The sequence below is a fragment of the Populus euphratica genome, unplaced genomic scaffold (genome assembly GCF_000495115.2).
Source record: "Populus euphratica unplaced genomic scaffold, PopEup_1.0 scaffold147.1, whole genome shotgun sequence".
NCBI classification, from domain to species: Eukaryota; Viridiplantae; Streptophyta; class Magnoliopsida; order Malpighiales; family Salicaceae; genus Populus; species Populus euphratica.
The window spans coordinates 504,859-511,873 of record NW_011500032.1 but is presented as its reverse complement, the minus strand read 5'-3'; positions in this window follow the sequence as shown (position 1 = coordinate 511,873).

Sequence of the window (7,015 nt, the reverse complement as noted above, 5' to 3'; positions counted from 1 at the left end):
ATAATAATAATAATAATAATAATAATAATAATAATAATAGTGATACTAATAATAGTAGTAGTAATAATAATAATAATAATAAAGAAAAAGAAGGAGAAGAAGAAGAAAAAGATGAAAACTTGGAGATGAAATATTAGTGTAAGGATTAAATAATGATAATAACAAATGTCAAGGTTAGAAATTCCACTAATGGTATGTCAAATAAGTATAATATAAAGTCTTATTATTCAATTGGAAACCACACATAAAGGAGGTTTCAATCAGATTATAGATTGTTAACATGATTACATTAGTCATCTTATTCGATTAATGCTAATACTTGTAAATCTCATCAAGCATTCATGATTATAACTTATGTTAACAACAAATCAAGTTCCTTTCATAGCTCAGGTGTCGGTTATACCATACAGTATGGGCTATGAAAGTGCCAAGCATTTGTTGTACCAAGTGTTATACAACATAAATCAAGATTAGTCATTTAACAAGCAAAGTATTAAAGAGTGAACAAGATAACAAATATAAAACATGTTAGTATCAAACATTAAAGTCCATATTAAGTTTACATTATACTTATTCTTACACCATTAGTGTAACCTTTTCACCTTGACATAATTAACTTAGCTAGACATAATAAAAGAAAGAAAAATAGATAAACAAAATAAGAACATAAATAAGATAAAAGTTAACTAAGTAAAGGAAAGGAAATGAAAGGCATAAACTTGATATTAATGAAAGCAAAGCATAAACATTACAAAAAATACAAAGAGAGAAAGCAAGAGCATGATTTTGATCTGGACACCAAGATGCCTAAATGCATGGCAAATGCCTCCTTTTATAGGCCAAAATTGGGAACTATTGATTTGATGACTAATTGATGAGTGGGTGGTCAACTCTTGACTTGGTGACAATCCTTATATTCTCTTGTCTGCCTAAAACGTCATTGATAACGTCAAAATTGGAGCCACTCGAAACATGAAAGTTGTAAGCAATTGTCTCAGCTTTCTTGTTTTGGACTTCTAGAACTCCAGATATGGCCAAAATACTGAACAGTGCTCGGGCTGGAGGACAGATTCGGGCTTCTTTGTTGTTGCAATAATTTGGACTTGAAAATGACATTTTTAGATCTTGGGCTCTATATGAAAGTTGTAGGCCTATGTCTTACCTTTCCATCCATATAAAGTAAACCTAAATTTGAGATCTATAGCTCCAGATATGACCCAATTGGATTGCATCGACATCTCTTTTCTAATTTTGGTCATCTTTTTGCCCTTGCAATTTAAGTTCTTAAAGTCATCAATCAATCTTTTCATTTATGTGATAGGCCTGCATTTAAAATGAATATTTACCACAAATTAAAGGTATCTTTTATTATTAGATATATTATTATAAAACATGCTTTAGTTAAGGAGTTATTGATACTTTAAGTGCAAAATGATGATATAAAACCATGATAAAAATGCACTTTTAAGTACTAATGAGAAACAATGGCTGATTTCATTAAAATTTAAGACAAAGAGAGAACTAATATAAGCAACTTAGGCTCTAGAGGCTTATCTAATTAAGGATCGATAAGAGTAATCCGAGTTTGGTAAAAGGAAATGCATTGACTTGTTTTTAGATAGACCTTTCATCTCTAGGAGGGGTAAAAAGAGATATTTTAGTCAATTTAAGAAGAGGGGATAAGATATTGGCCAAGAAAGGTTAGTAGTTGAGTCTTTGCATAATATAGGTAGAGGGTCAACTGAGGGGTAATCAAATCCTATAGGTAGTTTTGTTGGAGCGACTTCAGAACAAAATACTATTACTTATTTTCATTATGCCTAATGTGAGAAAAGACATCAAAGAGACTGTTCTACATCGCCAAATCAGTGCTATATTTGTACCCGAAAGGGATATAGGTGGCGGGATTATCGGTATTTAGGTTGTGGATGTTATTATTATAGGGGGTAAGGATATTTTAAGAAGGATTGCCCTCGAAAAACTAAATATGTTTAGGGATTGAGACAACCAGTACAAAAGCTAACGACATTTTGTTACTGTAGATAGGCTTGGGAGGCCAACTCAATCATGGTTAGTGGTAATAGATAATGATTTAGAGCTCAGGGGAATAAAACCTAGGGGAGGGTGTTCCATATGACCTAGAAGAATTTATAATCGTATTGAATGTTATAGCATGGACATTACTATTACATTTTTAGCAAGCTTATTATTTAATTTATCTTAGTGTTATACATTCTTTTATGGTAAGAAAAATTGAAGGTAAACTAAAAATACAACTAATTAAGCTATAAAAAGATATTTGAAATTAGTACATGTGTTTAGGATGCTATGCTTGTGGGTTATATGTATAAGGATATTGGGGTTACTATTAAAGAATATAATATAAAGGTGAATTTATTACCTTTAGAGTAGCATGACTTCAATCTAATCCGAAGAATGGATTGGTTGAGTACTTATAAGACTCAAATGGATTATTTTGCTAAAATGGTGACCTTTTAAGAATTAAATGGTAATAAAGTGATTTTTAGAGGAGAAATGGATGTCATATTGAGTAGTATGATTCTAGATATGACAATTAGAAACTTGTTGAGGAAAGGGTGTACGATATAAATTGCTGATGTAATAGATTATGAAAAGAGTAAGGTAGAATTGAGTATCATTCCTATAGTAAAAGAGTTTTCAAATGTGTTTATAAAAGAGTTGTCTAGATTGGCTCCGAAGAGGGAGGTTGAAGTTTTTATTAATGTACTTACGAGTACATTTCCTATAGCCCAATTGTCTTATAGAATGACACTTTAAGAGATGGTTGAGTTAAAATTTTAGTTACAAGAATTACTAGATAAGTGGTTTATATGCCTAATTAATTATCCTTAGGGAGCTCCAATGTTATTTGTAAGAAAAAAAGATGAGACCTTTAGATTCTATATTGACTATAAACAACTAAGTAGAGTGACATTAAAGAATAAATATCCATTTCTATGGATAAATAATTTGTTTAATCAACTTTAGGGAGTTAAAGTAATTTTAAACACAGACCTAAGATTATGGTACTATTAGTTAAGGATTAAAGAGCAAGATATATCAATGATCGCATTTAAGACTCGTTACAAATATTACAAGTTTCTAGAAATGCCATTTGGATTGACAAAAGCACCAATTATGTTTATGAATATGATGAATTAGGTCTTTCAACCTTACTTAGATTAGTTTGTAATAATATTAATAGATGATATGTTGATTTGTTTTAATTCATTTATAGAGTGTGAACAATATCAAGAAAATAGATTCAATCTTAGTTTTCAATTACTTTTAACAATCATGGTGGTGAGCATCATTGTTCTTGTCCGGTCAATTATTGTTTTCTTTTTTGCTACTAGGGTTGGGTTGGGGCTTTATATACTACTTATTCTCATGCTCTTTTTATCAAGTTTTTGAAACCATGCTTTAAGTTTATTAGTGTTAGGTGGTAAATTTATATTTTAATTATGGGTGTCTATGTATTATTATCACTAGAAGCACCTAATGATTTACATTTTGCTTAGGATTCTTACCATTTGTCTCACATTTTTTGTTGGCTTGACTTGTGCCTATAATAATTTTTGGTGTTATATGGGATAGAGGCATTGCAAGTGTTAGATGTAGACATTGACCATTGAATTGGGACCTAAAAATCTAAATTGGCAATGGTGGCTTTTGTTTTTTTTACTTGTAAGGGAGATGATGGCTTGGGTCTCGGTTAAAGGTTTTTGGTTGTTAATTCAAGGAGAAAGATAAAGGGTTAGATAATTACAATTATCACCAACTAATCCAATAGGTTGGTGACCGTGTAAAAGAGAGATAAGAAAGAGACAAGAAAAAATACAGGCAATTTTTTATTTTTTTTCCTTTTAGTTTATATATATATATACACACACACACACAAGGGCGGAGCCAGTAATTTTTCTTATCCTGGGCTATGATATAAATACACATAAATTATTTTTTAAGATCAATCATTTACTCGAATATATAAATTTGTCAAGTTAACAATAAAGTCTTAATTCAAATACATAACATAAAATATATAAAAAATAAAATTAAAGTATATAAAATTCAAAATAAAAATAAAAATAAATTATATTATCAAGGTTGCACCCTTCGATGTTTTGTAGAATAGAATTCATTTATGATCGAATCTGAATCAATATCTTCAACAAGCTCTCGTTCAATGTAAATCATCATAGAATCTGTTAAGAACTCCTCTTCCATTTTATTGCGAAGCACAATTTTAACATGTTTTATAGCTGAAAATGCCCACTCTATAGTGGTAGTGGAAACATGCAAAGTCAAAACAAGACGAATCAACCTGTCAATCAAATGATAATGCTGCGACTTATTTATTTCAGCTAATCCTTGACATAATTCAGAAATGGTAGATATATTTTGAAAGGTCTCATGATGAATCACATCAATCTGATAATGCTCTAGTTGAGATCTCAAATAATACATCTCTTGTTCATTGAAATCTTCAAGATAAAATTTCTCAACGAGCTTGTAAATAACATCAACTTTAAATGATTCAAAGTTGTCTTTAGGTTCTAAAGTAGATCTAAGTACAAGGAGTTCCACTATCTCATCACTAAATCTAGAATTTATTGTTGAGTTAAATATATCATAATGATAATGCTGGTAAACTGTCACTGAACCTTGTTGTTGACATGAACGACCTATAGCCTTTTTATATGAAGCATTCATATGTGATATGTCAATCTCATATTTTATGCAAACAAATTACACATTTGTAAGGAGAAGATCAAATCCGGCATCTCTCAAAGTTTGAAGCAATGCTTTAGTAGTTGATACAAGATCCATTATATTTAAGATGTCAAGAGATTTTTGCTACAAAGCTCGACAAAGTAAATTAGTAATTCCCATTATTTTATGCATCAAATATAAGATGAATATAAATTCAAAAGATTTCGTCACAATCAAACAACCACCAGCTTCTCCACGTATAAAATTAAAAGATTCTTCTTGAACCATACTTTCAAGCACAGTAATAGTTGCACTATATATATCTTTAAGTTGCAAATAGAATCAAAATAAAAGCTCTAGCAAGTAGTTCCACTTCGATGTAAATTACCAATTTGATTAGCCCCTCTACTAGTCTCACATTCTCTAGTAGGTACCATATGTGCAATTTCTATAGCCTGAGTATAATGTAACTTGGTATGACATTTGAGAGAAGCACAAATAAGGTTGATAATGGTTGTCAATTTTGAGAAAAATAACCAAATAGAAATCCCATTTCCAGCTGCTGCAACTAATGCCAGTTGTAGTCTGTGACAAAACAATGTACTAAATATGCATTAAGGACAATCTCTGAGAAATAGAGCTTGTAGTCCATTCCATGCGCTACGCATATTGCTAGCACCATCATACCCTTGATCTCGCATATTGAAAATATGCAAGTTATATCAAGTGAGCACATCACAAAATTCTTTTTTAAGTGTTGAAGAAGTAGTATCTTAAACATGTGTAATACTAAAAAAAAGGCTCTCGTACAAAACCCTGAATGTCAACAAATCTCAAAACAATAGCCATTTGTTCTTTATTTGATGCATTTTTGGCTTCGTTAACCAAAATACAAAACTTTGCATCTCTAACTTCTTCACAAATCTTTTTCCTCACTTTGTTCGCAAGAATATGCAAAATCTCTTTTTGAATAGTCGACGAGGTATGCTTTGCATTTTTCGAAGTTTTTTCTAAGACAACATCATCAATGTCAACATTCAGTCTCCCTATAAATCTTATTATCTCCAAAAAAATTACCTCGATTATTAGAAGCTGAAGATCCATCATGACCTCTAAATGCACATGCTTGTAAGCTAAGCCATCGAACACTTTCAATTGTTGTCATAAGTCTTAATTGATTTTTCTGAACTTTTTCAACAGTTTGTGCATTCAACACTTTATCAATATGTCTACTTACTTTCATTAAATCTTCAACATATTTCACAACATTATTATGTAGTGAAGTGAGACTTCCACATGTATTAAAAGTGCACATCTAACCCCATCATTAATCCTCTTCCAACTTCTAAAGCCTTCGATGGTGAATGTGAGATGATGAGGCACTTTGTTTTTAAAAATAAAGCATGGAAAACAAAATACTGCATCCTTTAATGGAGAGTACTCTAGCCAAGAAAATTAATCAAACCAAATGTACTGAAATCGATAATACTGTCTCCCTGATTCATTCATTGGATATTCTGCTAACTTAGGTTGATATGGACCCATTTTGATATAAGCTCTTCTAATTTCATCTTGTTGATTAATAGGATGTCTCCACACTGGAATTCGTAACCTAGGATCTCATTCAAAAGTATTAACATCAATTTCAACTCTTTGAGATTTGAAAAGGGGTTGTTCACTATGATTTGACACATCAACATTGGAAGGAGAATGTCCTTTATTGGTTGATATTTGTTCGTTTGGTTTAAAGAATGAAAACATAGTTTTTCCTCTCTTGTTTCCTTGATTCTCCATTATAATTTATAACTTATTCAAGTAAAAAGGATTAGGAAAGTCACGTGTAAGATGAAAAGATATTAATGCCATAATAGAATATTCATAAAATGCAGAATATACAAGGATAAACTAGTGATGCAAACTATTGGGAGATTTGGAGAACTTAACTTTGAAATAACCAGTAAATTATTAGTACTAGACTACTAGTGTATTAGCATGTATCCATTTCTAGGGTACAATCTACTGTTTACTCCACTAATAATCTACTATAATGAATGTAAAATATTGAATTTAAAATGAAAAGTCGTGGCTTGTAAATTCTTATCTGATGATTTTACATTCTTGTGGCGCTCTGTATAGATTCTTGTTCAAAATCCATGCTAAAAATCTATATTGTTGAGAAAAAAAATAGCTAAAACTCTAAGTTATTTAGAAGACATGTGAATCAATTAATTATTTATATTTAAATAAATTTGCTGTAAAATATAACTAATTAATTAGTATC